General features: G+C 39.4%; 1 protein-coding gene across 2 annotated transcripts in view; it reads left to right on the top strand.

The window, feature by feature from the left end:
* SLC39A5 (solute carrier family 39 member 5) overlaps positions 1–17,023 on the top strand; it is a 157,455-nt gene that overhangs the window by 37,799 nt on the left and 102,633 nt on the right. The gene's annotated exons all lie outside the window — the stretch shown is intronic.

Genomic DNA, 17,023 nt, shown 5'->3' with positions numbered 1-17,023 from the left:
CTAACCTAAGTTACAAATACACCTAACACTACACTATCATTAAATCAATTAAATAAATTACCTACAATTAGCTAACTTAAAATACAATAAAATAAACTATTCTATAATACAAAAAACAAACAAACACTAAATTACAAAAAAATAAAAAAGAATTACAAGATGTTTAAACTAATTACACCTAATCTAAGCCCCCTAATAAAATAAAAAATCCCCCCCAAAATAAAAAAATGCCCTACCCTATTCTAAACTACCAAAGTAATCAGCTCTTTTACCAGCCCTTAAAATGGCTTTTTGCGGGGCAATGCCCCAAAGTAATCAGCTCTTTTACCTGAAAATAAAAATACAATACCCCCCCAACATTACAACCCACCACCCACATACCCCTACTCTAACCCACCCAAACCCCCCATTTAAAAACCTATCGCTAACCCCCTGAAGATCATCCTACTTTGAGTCATCTTCACCCAGCCGAGCCGAATTCTTCATCCAAGGTGCGCAGAGGAGGTCCTTCATCCGGTAGAAGTCTTCATCCAAGCGGGGCAAGAAGAGGTCCTCCTTCCGGTAGAAGTGTTCATCCAGGCGGCGTCTTCAATCTTCATCCATTCGGAGCGGAGCCATCTTCAAAGGAGCTGACGCAGAGCCATCCTCTTCAACCGACGACTTCAGGTTCCTTTAAGGGACGTCATCCAAGATGGCGTCCCTTCAATTCCGATTGGCTGATAGGATTCTATCAGCCAATCGGAATTAAGGTAGAAAAAAATCTGATTCGCTAATGCAATCAGCCAATCAGATTGAAGTTCAATCCGATTCGCTGATCCAATCAGCCAATCGTATTGAGCTTGCATTCTATTGGCTGTTCCGATCGGCCAATAGAATGCAAGCTCAATATTTATTTGGTTGATTGGATCGGATCGGAGGTAGAGACTTATATAACAAATTTAAGTTGCCAAAAACGTCTCAAATGCAGAACAAAAAACATTTGGCGCCAAAGATAAATAACGCAAAAAAACCTTGTGACAAGAAAGTCGCAAAAAATTATGGGAATCACGTCACGACAGACGTGACTTCGTGCCAAAAATGTTGCAATAAAAAGTAACATTCTGCGTCATCGCAAGCCTAAGCCCACTAAATTATTAAAAATTATTAAAAAAAACAGACAGAAAAACAGAACCCCAGGCAAGCCTAAAACTCCCATAAACATAATTCCAAAGCTGAAACTGTTTAGACTGCAAAGGGAAATACACAGACCTCATGTCAAATGTATACAATATACATTTAAAACTTTATAAGATAAAGTGCCAAACATAGCTGAGAGTGTCTTAAAAAATTATATATACTTACCAGAAGACACCTATCCACATATAGCAGCCAGCCAAACCAGTACTGAAACATAGCAGCAGAGGTAATGGTAGAGGAGTATAATGTCGATCTGCAAAGGGAGGTAGCAGATGAATCCCTGCGACCGATTTACAGAGAGCCTTAGAATAGATTTCCAGTAGGCGAAAACATAGCATCATCAGGCAATACTCCCATCACATCCCTCAGACAAACACTGTAGTTTGAGAGGAACTGGGCTTCAAAATGCTTAGAAGCGCCTATCACAGAAGAAAATCAAGCACATCTTGCTTCACCACCTCCACAAGGAGGCAAAGTTTGTAAAACTAAGGTATGAGTGAGGTGGGAGGTGTATTTATAGGCATTTGAGGTTTGGGAAACTCTGCCCCCTCCTGGTAGGAATGTATATCCCATACATCACTAGCTCATGGACTCTTGCCAATTACATGAAAGAAATGCATATATGTTTATACACTTTTGCAAATGCCCTGTCAATAATTTTGCATATAAAAAGAATGTGCACTTTTTGTTAATGAAAGTATATTGGAAAGTTTTTCTTTTAAAAACAGCATGCTCTTTTTGAATCATGAAACTTTAGTGGTACTTTATAAGGGACATAAAACCGCTGGCTACAGCTACAATAGCATGAGAAATTCTCACTATGCTGTTGTTTTCCTCCTGTGAATTTAACTCTCTTCCAAGCTGTTCTCTTTTTTAACCCCTTACAAATGATGGTTAGTGAAGCTTCAGATCTTCACACTGGACACCGCCCTTGGAATTGAAGTATTCTCGCAACCATTTCACAATAGCGCCATTTACAGATCATTGACAACAATGTTCTGTTTAACATGCAGTATCTTGCACTTCAGCTTAGCATGCATAATATGTAGATTTTTGTATTGGCCGCATTGCTCTATGTTATTCCAGAGGGCTTTTTTTATATTTATGGAAAAAATGCAAAAATGTGCTCTGTGTGTGCAGGCTTTACCAAAGTGCAAGGTGCAGCTGTCAAAATGCCAGCAATGTCAGAGATCTGTGAATGTGCATTACTTCTGTCACAGGGAGCAACAAAACATGCATTCCAAGATGGCGTCTCAACAGAAGAGGAGTTTCATAGGCCGACACCTGTAAAGGGTTAAAATACTTATCTCTGTCTCTAGACAGCTGCAGACACAGGAGGGTAGGCAATAGCATGGTTAGTAGTAGCCATACTGTTATTTAGTTTAATGGCTCCAGGGGCGCGATCCGATATAGATCGTAGTTTGCGGCGCAAGCGAGGGAACCCGCGTCGCCCGCAGTTTCAGCTCGCAACTCGAGCTATCCCATATATGGCGCCGTCAGATGCTAACGTGCCGTAAGTCTGACAAACCAGCGATGTCCAGAAATCTGCGCAAGTACAAATTTCTGGCGTCGCCAGTGACTTGCGGCACGTTAGAAACTGCCGGCGCCTACAAAACCTGACTAAAGTCTAAATCACCCGCACTGTCTAACACGCCTCCCTAACATAGCCCGAAAAGTCTAACACGCCTCCCTAACATAGCCCGACACGTCTAACCCTCTATCCGCTATCCCCCCTCACTAGCCTAACAATAAAATATGTATTAACCCCTTAACCGCCGCTACCTAATAAAGTTATTAACCCCTAAACCGGCGCCAGCTATATTAAATCTAAAAACCCCTAAAGTGAGCCCCTGACACCGCCGCCATCTACCTTACCTACCCCCTAAAGTGAGCCCCTACCCCGCCGCTATCTATTTTAAAATTATTAACCCCTAATCTAATCCCCCTACCCCGCCGCCATCTATATTAAATTATTCAACCCCTAAAATACTAAACTATCCCTACCACTAAACCTAAGTCTAACCCTACAAATAGCCCTGAAAAGGGCTTTTTGCGTGGCATTGCCCCAAAGTAACAGCTCTTTTGCCAGTCCTTAAAAGGGCTTTTTGCGGGGCATGCCCCAAAGTAACAGCTCTTTTGCCAGCCCTTAAAAGGGCTTTTGGCGGGGCTTTGTCACAAAGTAAACTGCTCTTTTGCCTACAATCTACATCCCCCTACACCGCTGCCAGCTATATTAACTATATTAACCCTAATTATATTAGGGTTAATATAGTTAATATAGTTATTATATTATATATATTAACTATATTAACCCTAATTATATTAGGGTTCATATAGTTAATATCGTTATTATATTATATATATATATTAAGTATAATAACCCTATCTAACTCTAACATCCTAACTAAACTCTTATTAAAATAAATCTAATATTAATATTATTAATTAAAATATTCCTATTTAAATCTAAATACTTACCTATAAAATAAACCCTAAGATAGCTACAATATAATTAATAATTACATTATAGCTATGTTAGGGTTTATATTTATTTTACAGGTAAATTGTTAATTATTTTAACTAGGTATAATAGCTATTAAATAGTTATTACCTATTTAATAGCTACCTAGTTAAAATAATTACCCAATTACCTGTAAAATAAATCCTAACCTAAGTTACAAATACACCTACACTATCAATAAATTAAATAAACTACAAATATCTATCTAAAAATACAATTAAATAAACTAAACTAAATTACAAAAAAAAACAAACACTAAATTACAAAAAATAAAAAAAAGATTACAAGATTTTTAAGCTAATTACACCTATTCTAAGCCCCCTAATAAAATAATAAAGCCCCCCAAAATAAAAAAATTTCCCTACCCTATTCTAAATTAAAAAAAAGTTCAAAGCTCTTTTACCTTACCAGCCCTTAAAAGGGCCTTTTGTGGGGGCATGCCCCAAAGAAAACTGCTCTTTTGCCTGCAAAAAAAAACACAATACCACCCCCCAACATTACAACCCATCACCCACATACCCCTAATCTAACCCAACCCCCCCTTAAATAAACCTAACACTACCCCCCTGAAGATCTCCCTACCTTGTATTCACCCAGCCAGGCCGAACCGATCCAGGCGATGTGTTCCAGCAAGCGGCAGTGAAGTCTTCCTCCATCCGGGCGATGTCTTGAAGCAAGCGGCAGAGAGTCTTCTTCCATCGGCGACGTCTTCAAGCAAATCGGCATCTTCAATCTTCTTACTTCGCTCCTCCGCCACGGAGCATCCTTCCGGCACGACGACTTCCCGACGAATGAGGTTCCTTTAAATGACGTCATCCAAGATGGCGTCCGCCGAATTCCGATTGGCTGATAGGATTCTATCAGCCAATTGGAATTAAGGTAGAAAAATCTGATTGGCTGATTGAATCAGCCAATCAGATTCAAGTTCAATCCGATTGGCTGAACCAATCAGCCAATCGGATTGAACTTGAATCTGATTGGCTGATTCAATCAGCCAATCAGATTTTTCTAACTTAATTCCGATTGGCTGATAGAATCCTATCAGCCAATCGGAAGTCGGCGGACGCCATCTTGGATGACTACATTTAAAGGTACCTCATTCGTCGGGAAGTCGTCGGCCGGGATGGATGCTCCGCGGTGGCGGAGCGAAGAAAGAAGATTGAAGATGCCGCTTCATGGAAGATGCTGCCGAAAGGAAGAAGACTTTGCTGCCGCTTGGAGGAAGACGTCGCCGGAGGAAGAATTCTTCTTTGCCGCTTGGAGCAAGACATCGCCCGGATCGGATGAGGAGTTCGGCCCGGTGTGGTGAAGACATGGTAGGGAGATCTTCAGGGGGGTAGTGTTAGGCTTTTTTAAGGGGGGTTTGAGTGGGTTTAGAATAGGGGTATGTGGGTGGTGGGTTGTAATGGGGGGGGTATTGTATATGTTTTTAAATGCAAAAGAGCTGAATTCTTTAGGGCATGCCCCACAAAAGGCCCTTTTAAGGGCTGGTAAGGTAAAGAGCTTTGAACTTTTTTTAATTTAGAATAGGGCAGGGAATTTTTTTTATTTTGGGGGGCTTTATTATTTTATTAGGGGGCTTAGAATAGGTGTAATTAGCTTAAAAATCTTGTAATCTTTTTTTATTTTTTGTAATTTAGTGTTTGTTTTTGTTGTAATTTAGTTTAGTTAATTTAATTGCATTTTTAGATAGATATTTGTAGTTTATTTAATTTATTGATAGTGTAGGTGTATTTGTAACTTAGGTTAGGATTTATTTTACAGGTAATTGGGTAATTATTTTAACTAGGTAGATATTAAATAGTTAATAACTATTTAATAGCTATTATACCTAGTTAAAATAATTAACAATTTACCTGTAAAATAAATATTAACCCTAACATAGCTACAATGTAATTATTAATTATATTGTAGCTATCTTAGGGTTTATTTTATAGGTAAGTATTTAGATTTAAATAGGAGTATTTTAGTTTATAAATGAATTAGATTAATTTAATATAAATTTAGTTAGGGGTGTTAGGGTTAGATAGAGTTAATATAGTTAATATAAATACTATAGTAACTATATTAACTATATTAACCCTAATATAATTAGGGTTAATATAGTTAATATATATAATGTAATACCTATATTAACTATAATATACTTAGGGTTAATATAGATAACATAGCTGGCGGCGGGGTAGGTAGATTAAATTAGGGGTTAATCATTTTAATAGAGATGGCGGCGGTGTAAGGGGCTTACATTAGGGGTTAATAATATTAATATAGCTGGCGGCGGTATAGGGGGATTAGATTAGGGGTTAATATTTTTTATATAGGTGGCGGCGGTGTAAGGGGTCAGATTAGGGGATAGATAAGGTAGATGATAGCGGTGTAAGGGGTTCACATTAGGGGATAGATAAGGTAGATGACAGCGGTGTAAGGGGTTCACATTAGGCGATAGATAAGGTAGATGGCGGCGGTTTTAGGGGCTCACAGTAGGGGGTTAGTTTATGTAGATGGCGGCGGGGTCCGGGAGCGGCGGTTTAGGGGTTAATAACTTTATTAGGGATTTCGGGGGGGGGGGATCGCGGTTGACAGGTAGATAGGCATTGCGCATGCGTTAGGTGTTAGGTTTTATTTAGCAGATCGCGGGTGACAGGTAGATAGACATTGCGCATGCGTTAGGTGTTAGGTTTATTTTCTAGTTAGTTTAGGGAGTTACGGGGCTCCAATAGTCAGCGTAAGGCTTCTTACGGCTGCTTTTTGTGGCGAGGTGAAAATGGAGTAAGATTTCTCCATTTTCGCCACGTAAGTCCTTACGCTGCATATTGGATACCAAACTGCGCTGGTTTGGTATACCTACCTATAGCCCAAAAAACTACGGGCGACGGCAGAAATATACGGGCGTAACTTCTAGGTTACGCCGTATATGTGATACCAAACTAGCGCAAATATTGGCGTCGCCGGCTTTTGCGGGCGACGATTTTTATCGGATCGACCCCCAGATTGTTAGTCTTTATAACCACATTGACATGAGAATCAAGATCTCTGCTTGTGATATACTTGCTACAAGATATTGTTTGTCTCTCTCCGGGATCTGATACAGCGGCCAGATAAAATATAAAAATGTTTGTGCTGATAAAGTCAAATAACTCCGGAACTGGCAGGTGTTATATTAATATATAACTGTATCTATTTATTTATTTTTCCTAACCAATAGTTATTTTATTGGCAATAAAGTAATTAACCAGGGAACATTGCTGACAAACCACAAAAGCATGAACAAATGGGCAGTTATTCTGGGAGAGCATAATAATAACCTACTATAACATAATTGTTATGCACAATGGGCTAGATTACGAGTGGAGCGCAAGTTAAATTGTGCTCGTATTACATGTTGAAAGTAAACGCAATTGCTGAAGCGCAATTCAAGTTAACTTTCGTCAGGTTAATGCGTCCTCAGAGCTCTGGTTAACTGTTTCACAAAACAAAAAAGTGTCACAAAAAATCAAAAATACATTACAAAGTACAGTTACATTCATAATAACACCATCTAATAAAAATTATTTTTAATAAAATTGCATACAAAAGGTATAAGGGTTTAAAGATATAAGATCTCAGGTGTAAGAAAAAAAGGCAGGAAAAGGGCTTTAACTTTGAGATACATGCATATACATGTCTAAATATGTATAAGTGTGTATATATATATATGTCTATCATGTGTACAAATGTATTTATGTAATTACAGATATATATGCACATGTAAACACACATATATATATATATATATGTGCATTAAAGCGCTTTGCAGATAAAGGGATAGTAAACATAAAAAAAACTTATCTATTAAAAAAATTATGCTTCACATTCCTTGTAATCCTTTAAACACTTATTATTTTAATTATTTATATTATCTGTGTTTAAATTTTCTTACTGTCTAATCTTATGACTTCCCCCTCACTGAATCTGCTGCTCCAAGGCCCTACCGCATCCTTTTGCCTCTATGAATCGGTTGCGCCATTGAATAGTTATGGATGCACGCCGCTTTACTCCTCACATAGCCGGATCCATTGCACATGCGCACTTGTTCAGCTACTGTTGTGGGGGCGGAGGGAAGGTGACTGGACCAGTGATGGAAAGCTAAGTTGCCCATGTGGGAGTGGAAAGGCCCTTGGCATGTGCGGGTTACGTGGTGCTGCGCTATGGTGTTTCCCTGGGTAAGATGGTGGCAGTGAGGTAGAAAGCATCAGATCAGAGTGGAAGAAGCAGTAGATGCTCCAAACTGAGAGAGCAACCGGCGAGAGGGGATCTCAAGGATCAATACTGTGAGGGTCTAGGCATAGAGTGGATGGATAGTAGGGACAGGCTGGCTTGTGTAGCCTAGGCAGGGTTGATAGGCAATGGCCTGTTATTTACAGTAATCAAAGTGTGGTGAGCGGATTTATTCTCCGAGAAGAAAAAAGGTGTGTGGCAGCCTGACAATAGCGCAGCATAGATCAGCATACACATAAGAAGCAGGGAAGGAGACGGGCAATAGTAGGTGATTGACATCTAAATAAAAAATAAAAAAATAAATATAATATAAATTTGGAATATATATATATGTGCTATAAGAAATAGAAATGTTTACTGGCACTTTACGTAGATGAAAACATGGAAAAACATACGATCGGGTTGATTGACACCCCCTGCAGGGGGCGGCATTGCACCAGCAGTTCACAAGAACTGCTGGTGCAATGATAAATGCAGAGACCGTATGCTGTTGGCATTTATCGATATGCAGCGGATTTACTGTATATTTACTGTAAATATTTCATATTCCAATGTTCTGCACAAAGCAGAATATAATTTAAGTATTTATAAATAGATATTCCTATATATATCTCTATATATCTATACTATATATAATTATGTGTGTATATATATATATAAAACTGGTTTTGGGAATGAAGGGCACTCTCAGGATTTGTGATAATTGCGTGTCAGCAAAAACTTTTAAAATTATTTTTAATAACAACATTTGTTAATAGTCGACGTTTCGGCTTTCACAGAAGCCTTCATCAAGACGAATCACATCTGTAGAATAAAAGAAAAAACAACCAATATTTGCAACCATATGTGATAAACAATCGTGATAATATATACACCAATCACCAGATATTATGCTAATCAAATAAAAACAGGACTAAACCAGTATGTCAAAACAAGGATATTCAGCTAAACGCGCCCACTATGGCCACAACATGCTACACAACAGCACCAACGTTCAAAGTAACTCATATCCAACACAGCTGCGTCTTAACACTAAAATAAATCATAAGGGAACAAGCTTGGAGAAGGAACCACAGGTCAGCCAAAAAAAGAGATGTACTAAACACAACATTACTGTGTCAAAAGTAGAAGAGCGCATATTGAGCCCCAGAGAATCAGTCTCATAAGGCATTATATGAGAGACCAGTGTAAGCAATAGAACACAGTGGAGTCCGGGATAGGCAGGTGTCAATGGCAATACAATCTAAGTTAATACAGAACCAGGATGTATAATGTACACTGTCAAATACCACAACAACAAAATATATAAGCGGTCGTTTGAACATGGAGTTAGCATCTAACAAGTTAAATCAGCATAGCTTACATAGCGAGCTAAAATAGTACAACAAAATATATCAAAATTACTCTCTTCCCAGTACAATCAGACTAATGTGGTAAAATAGTAGACCATTTGCACAGACCCATATATATACAACAACATGTGATTGCAGACGCTGCACGAGAACAGGGAAATAACAGACAAAAGCCCATTACCCTATTTAACCAAAGAATAAACATCTAGGCTATATCAAGTTGACAGCGGAATGAGCCAAAGTGGTTGCGGGCGTACTGTGGTCAAACTACATGTGTCGCTATATAAACAAGGCTAACAACCCCATATGTGTATCAAAGACAGAAAAAACAACTCGCATATAATACGGATAGAAATAAATAGATATATCCTCACACAATGGTTATCAGTACATTACATATTAAAGCCAAATAGCACGCCAAGTATACAAGTTGACAGTATAATCACATAGGCCTAGATTTGGAGTTCGGCGGTAAAAGGGCTGTTAACGCTCCGCGGGCTTTTTTCTGGCCGCACCATAAATTTAACTCTGGTATCGAGAGTTTAATCAAATGCTGCGTTAGGCTCCAAAAAAGGAGCGTAGAGCATTTTTACCGCAAATGCAACTCTCGATACCAGAGTTGCTTACGGACGCGGCCGGCCTCATAAACGTGCTCGTGCACGATTCTCCCATAGGAAACAATGGGGCTGTTTGAGCTGAAAAAAAACCTAACACCTGCAAAAAAGCAGCGTTCAGCTCCTAACACAGCCCCATTGTTTCCTATGGGGAAACACTTCCTACGTCTGCACCTAACACCCTAACATGTACCCCGAGTCTAAACACCCCTAACCTTACACTTATTAACCCCTAATCTGCCGCCCCCGCTATCGCTGACCCCTGCATATTTTTTTTAACCCCTAATCTGCCGCTCCGTAAACCGCCGCAAACTACGTTATCCCTATGTACCCCTAATCTGCTGCCCTAACATCGCCGACCCCTATATTATATTTATTAACCCCTAATCTGCCCCCCTCAACGTCGCCGACACCTGCCTACACTTATTAACCCCTAATCTGCCGAGCGGACCTGAGCGCTACTATAATAAAGTTATTAACCCCTAATCCGCCTCACTAACCCTATCATAAATAGTATTAACCCCTAATCTGCCCTCCCTAACATCGCCGACACCTACCTTCAATTATTAACCCCTAATCTGCCGAGCGGACCTCACCGCTACTATAATAAATGTATTAACCCCTAAAGCTAAGTCTAACCCTAATACTAACACCCCCTAATTTAAATATAATTTACATCTAACGAAATAAATTAACTCTTATTAAATAACTTATTCCTATTTAAAGCTAAATACTTACCTGTAAAATAAATCCTAATATAGCTACAATATAAATTATAATTATATTATAGCTATTTTAGGATTAATATTTATTTTACAGGCAACTTTGTAATTATTTTAACCAGGTACAATAGCTATTAAATAGTTAAGAACTATTTAATAGTTACCTAGTTAAAATAATAACAAATTTACCTGTAAAATAAATCCTAACCTAAGATATAATTAAACCTAACACTACCCTATCAATAAAATAATTAAATAAACTACCTACAATTACCTACAATTAACCTAACACTACACTATCAATAAATTAATTAAACACAATTGCTACAAATAAATACAATTAAATAAACTAGCTAAAGTACAAAAAATAAAAAAGAACTAAGTTACAAAAAATAATAAAATATTTACAAACATAAGAAAAATCTTACAACAATTTTAAACTAATTACACCTACTCTAAGCCCCCTAATAAAATAACAAAGCCCCCCAAAATAAAAAATGCCCTACCCTATTCTAAATTAAAAAAGTTACAAGCTCTTTTACCTTACCAGCCCTGAACAGGGCCCTTTGCGGGGCATGCCCCAAGGATTTCAGCTCTTTTGCCTGTAAAAAAAAACATACCATACCCCCCCCCAACATTACAACCCACCACCCACATACCCCTAATCTAACCCAAACCCCCCTTAAATAAACCTAACACTAAGCCCCTGAAGATCTTCCTACCTTGTCTTCACCATACCAGGTTCACCGATCCGTCCTGGCTCCAACATCTTCATCCAACCCAAGCGGGGGTTGGCGATCCATCATCCGGTGCTGAAGAGGTCCAGAAGAGGCTCCAAAGTCTTCCTCCTATCCGGCAAGAAGAGGACATCCGGACCGGCAAACATCTTCTCCAAGCGGCATCTTCAATCTTCTTCCATCCGGTGCGGAGCGGGTCCATCTTGAAGCAGGCGACGCGGATCCATCCTCTTCTTCCGTTGTCTCCCGACGAATGACGGTTCCTTTAAGGGACGTCATCCAAGATGGCGTCCCTCGAATTCCGATTGGCTGATAGGATTCTATCAGCCAATCGGAATTAAGGTAGGAATTTTCTGATTGGCTGATGGAATCAGCCAATCAGAATCAAGGTCAATCCGATTGGCTGATCCAATCAGCCAATCAGATTGAGCTCGCATTCTATTGGCTGATCGGAACAGCCAATAGAATGCGAGCTCAATCTGATTGGCTGATTGGATCAGCCAATCGGATTGAACTTGAGCTCCGGTCGTCAGATTAGGGGTTAATAATTGAAGTTAGGTGTCGGCGATGTTAGGGAGGGCAGATTAGGGGTTAATACTATTTATGATAGGGTTAGTGAGGCGGGTTAGGGGTTAATAACTTTATTATAGTAGTGCTCAGGTCCGCTCGGCAGATTAGGGGTTAATAAGTGTAGGCAGGTGTCTGCGACGTTGAGGGGGGCAGATTAGGGGTTAATAAATATAATATAGGGGTCGGCGGTGTTAGGGGTAGCAGATTAGGGGTACATAGGGATAACGTAGGTGGCGGCGCTTTGCGGTCGGAAGATTAGGGGTTAATTATTTTAAGTAGCTGGTGGCGACGTTGTGGGGGGCAGGTTAGGGGTTAATAAATGTAATACAGGGGTCGGCGGGGTTAGGGGCAGCAGATTAGGGGTACATAAGTATAACGTAGGTGGCGGTCGGCAGATTAGGGGTTAAAAATTTTAATCGAGTGGCGGCGGTGTGGGGGGACCTCGGTTTAGGGGTACATAGGTAGTTTATGGGTGTTAGTGTACTTTAGGGTACAGTAGTTAAGAGCTTTATGAACCGGCGTTAGCCAGAAAGCTCTTAACTCCTGCTATTTTCAGGCGGCTGGAATCTTGTCGTTAGAGCTCTAACGCTCACTTCAGAAACGACTCTAAATACCAGCGTTAGAAAGATCCCATTGAAAAGATAGGCTACGCAAATGGCGTAGGGGGATCTGCGGTATGGAAAAGTCGCGGCTGAAAAGTGAGCGTTAGACCCTTTAATCACTGACTCCAAATACCAGCGGGCGGCCAAAACCAGAGTTAGGAGCCTCTAACGCTGGTTTTGACGGCTACCGCCGAACTCCAAATCTAGGCCATAGTGAGTTATGTCTAACACAAGAGAATATAATCAAACACACTAAGCAGCGTTATGCGAACGAAACAACTAATAGTAAATATTACTGTAGATAATATCAGTTTAAAGTAAAAAGACTCTATCACATAGTTGCCAAGACGCTACAATTAACCGTACCTCATACAGGCATCTAGCCATGCTCACCAAACTGAAGATATTGTATACCCCATAGGGCAACCGGAAGCCTTTAAATATGCATACACGACCTGTCAAATGTCAATTAGGGGTGTGTGTAAGTGTACGTAGCGTAATCAGCTGTAACATTGTCCAGCCACGATCAGAGTTTGTGAATCGGGCCATGCGCATGCGTATTGGGCTCTAAATGTCAGCACATATACTCCATGCTTTGCCGTCATTAAACCAGTAGAAACAATTGTGGACAATATAGACTTATAACACCTGCTGGCCTCGACATACACAGGACAGAATTCCATACAATACCTGCATGTAATGTTTTAAGAGTGGCTGAGGGAAAACCAAGCCGCCAAAACAGCACTAACACATAAAGGCACACCCATAAGTAATAATAAACATACAAAGTATAATAGTAGCCTTCATTAAAGGTGCTTAAACATAAGAAATGACAGGGGCTATAATATAATCGATCCGTCACCATGGGGGCTACCTCAGATATTAAAAATGGCTATTAAACCATTAAAAATACCCAAAGAGTCAAAATGTAACATTCTTAAGGATCCAAGGTAACATCAGTGGCACACAGCCAGCTGCAACAGGGGCGTGATTGAGGTGGCTGGAGTAAGTACAGTATACATGACTGTTAGGGCAAACTAAATTACCAATAACCACTGGTGGCAGCAAACTATGAGGAAACACCCCCAAAAGGCACTAACAGATCCGAAAGATAGAGTGCAAGGAACATGCACACCTGGGGTGTAGGAGACATATCAACAGAGAATACCGGTGCTAGCGTATGACAGTGTAATAGACATAATGGTCCGTTTTGAAAATACATAAGTGAACCGATCATGGGGTATATAGATTAGTACAAAAATAGCCTAGAACAAATAATTAAAATTAAAGCAAAATACAGTCAATGTTAATAAAGCACAGAATAATCCAGGTGTGCATTGAGCCCATGGGGGCTGAGCGTATTGAGTCTATATATCCATCGGCTTTCACAGCACAAAAGTTCTTTATGCCTGTTGCCACCTCTTCTGGGTGGAATCACTGTGTCAATCAGCATTGCTTTAAGTGAGGAAACAGGGTGTTTGTACTCCAAAAAATGGCGGGCTACCGGTTGATCCGATAGACCATCCTTGAGTGCAGCTTTAATTGTACTCTTGTGGTTTGCCAGTCTCTCCCGAAAGATTGTGGTGGTTTTGCCTACATAGTATCTCCCACATGGACATGTGAGAAAGTAAACAACAAATTGAGAGGTGCAAGTGAGGCGGTGTCTTATCAGATACGTTTTGGTTGAGTGTGGATGATGGAATTTTTGTCCTGTTAACAAAGAATTGCAGGTAACACAATTCCCACATTTGAAACAACCTGGCTTGGTATTAGCCAACCAGGTCTGTGTCCTCCGCCAGGGATCCGTTTTCATTAGTAATGATTTAAGGCTGTGTCCACTCCTGTGCACTATTCTGGGTGGTGGCTTTTCAACAAAAGGCAGCGTGTGGTCACCACTGATCAGATGCCAATTTCGGCAAACAATGCCCCCTATTTTATTCATGACCGGACTGAATGCAGTAACAAAATTAAGTTGCTGATTGTTTCCATCAATTTTTTGTTTTCTTTGGATAAGCATTTCTTGATCCAAATGGGCGACCTCATTCATTATCTGCTCCACTATCATCAAACTATACCCTCTCGTGTCCAATCAATTGTGGGCCACAGGCTTGTGATGGTTCATCCATATTCATGGTAAAGTGTCTTTCAATCGTTGCGTTTGCTAGGGTATCCAAGACAGAGAAACTGGTAATGTCCAATAACACCTCATGTGATAATTAAAACCAATTGGTGAGTCAATCAAAAGTACAATGGTAGGGTATATATATATTAATCCGGGGGTGCATGGAAATAGTCTTATATAATTGAAACAGCGGGTGTTCCAGCACTCCAACCTTGGTAAATCTCAAGTACCTGGGTGCAATCCTCAAAAGAACATACAAAACTGGTTTTGGGAATGAAGGGCACTCTCAGGATTTGTGATAATTGCGTGTCAGCAAAAACTTTTTTAAATTATTCTTAATAACAACATTTGTTAATAGTCGACGTTTCGGCTTTCACAGAAGCCTTCATCAAGACGAATCACATCTGTAGAATAAAAAAAAAAACAACCAATATTTGCAACCATATGTGAAAAACAATCATGATAATATATACACCATCACCAGATAATTATGCTAATCAAATAAAAACAGGACTAAACCAGTATGTCAAAACAAGGATATTCAGCAAAACGCGCCCACTATGGCCACAACATGCCACACAACAGCACCAACGTTCAAAGTACTCATATCCAACACAGCTGCGTCTTAACACTAAAATAAATCATAAGGGAACAAGCTTGGAGAAGGAACCACAGGTCAGCCAAAAAAAGAGCTGTACTAAACACAACATTACTGTGTCAAAAGTCAAGAGTCTGGGATAGGCAGGTGTCAATGGCAATACAATCTAAGTTTATACAGAACCAGGATATATAATGTACACTGTCAAATACCACAACAACAAAAGATATAAGCGGTCGTTTAAACATGGAGTTAGCATCTAACAAGTTAAATCAGCATATCTTACATAGGCCTATTTAGAGTTGGGCGGTAGCCATGAAAACCAGCGCTAGAGGCTCTTAACGCTGGTTTTGGGCTATCGCCGGTATTTAGAGTCAGTCAGGAAAGGGTCTAACGCTCACTTTCCAGCCGCGACTTTTCCATACCGCAGATCCCCTTACGTCAATTGCGTATCCTATCTTTTCAATGGGATCTTTCTAACGCCGGTATTTAGAGTCGTGGCTGAAGTGAGCGTTAGAAATCTAACGACAAAACTCCAGCCGCAGAAAAAAGTCAGTAGTTAAGAGATTTCTGGGCTAACGCCGGTTTATAAAGCTCTTAACTACTGTGCTCTAAAGTACACTAACACCCATAAACTACCTATGTTCCCCTAAACCGAGGTCCCCCCACATCGCCGCCACTATATTTAAATTTTTTACCCCTAATCTTCCGCTCCGTACACTGCCGCCAACTACGTTATCCCTATGTACCCCTAATCTGCTGCCCCTAACACCGCCGACCCCTATATTATATTTATTAACCCCTAATCTGCCGCCCCCACTATCGCTCACCTCTGCATATTATTATTAACCCCTAATCTGCCGCTCCGTACACCCCCGCCACCTACATTATAGCTATGTACCCCTAATCTGCTGCCCCTAACACCGCCGACCCCTATATTATATTTATTAACCCCTAATCTGCCCCCCTCAACGTCGCCTCCACCTGCCTACACTTATTAACCCCTAATCTGCCGAGCGGACCGCACCGCTACTATAATAAAGTTATTAACCCCTAATCCGCCTCACTCCCGCCTCAATAACCCTATAATAAATAGTATTAACCCCTAATCTGCCCTCCCTAACATCACCGACACCTAACTTCAATTATTAACCCCTAATCTGCCGACTGAATCTCACCGCTACTGTAATAAATTTATTAACCCCTAAAGCTAAGTCAAACCCTAACACTAACACCCCCCTAAGTTAAATATAATTTAAATCTAACGAAATAAATTAACTCTTATTAAATAAATTATTCCTATTTAAAGCTAAATACTTACCTGTAAAATAAACCCTAATATAGCTACAATATAAATTATAATTATATTAAAGCTATTTTAGGATTTATATTTATTTTACAGGTAACTTTGTATTTATTTTAACCAGGTACAATAGCTATTAAATAGTTAAGAACTATTTAATAGCTAAAATAGTTAAAATAATTACAAAATTACCTGTAAAATAAATCCTAACCTAAGTTACAATTAAACCTAACACTACACTATCAATAAATTAATTAAATAAAATACCTACAATTACCTACAATTAAACCTAACACTACACTATCAATAAATTAATTAAATACAATATCTACAAATAAATACAATGAAATAAACTAACTAAAGTACAAAAAATAAAAAAGAACTAAGTTACAAAAAATAAAAAAATATTTACAAACATCAGAAAAATATTACAACAATTTTAAACTAAT

Source organism: Bombina bombina, chromosome 3 (genome assembly GCF_027579735.1).
Source record: "Bombina bombina isolate aBomBom1 chromosome 3, aBomBom1.pri, whole genome shotgun sequence".
Taxonomy (NCBI): Eukaryota; Metazoa; Chordata; class Amphibia; order Anura; family Bombinatoridae; genus Bombina; species Bombina bombina.
The sequence above is the reverse complement of the archived record's forward strand: the minus strand, read 5'-3'. Positions and strand labels throughout refer to the sequence as shown.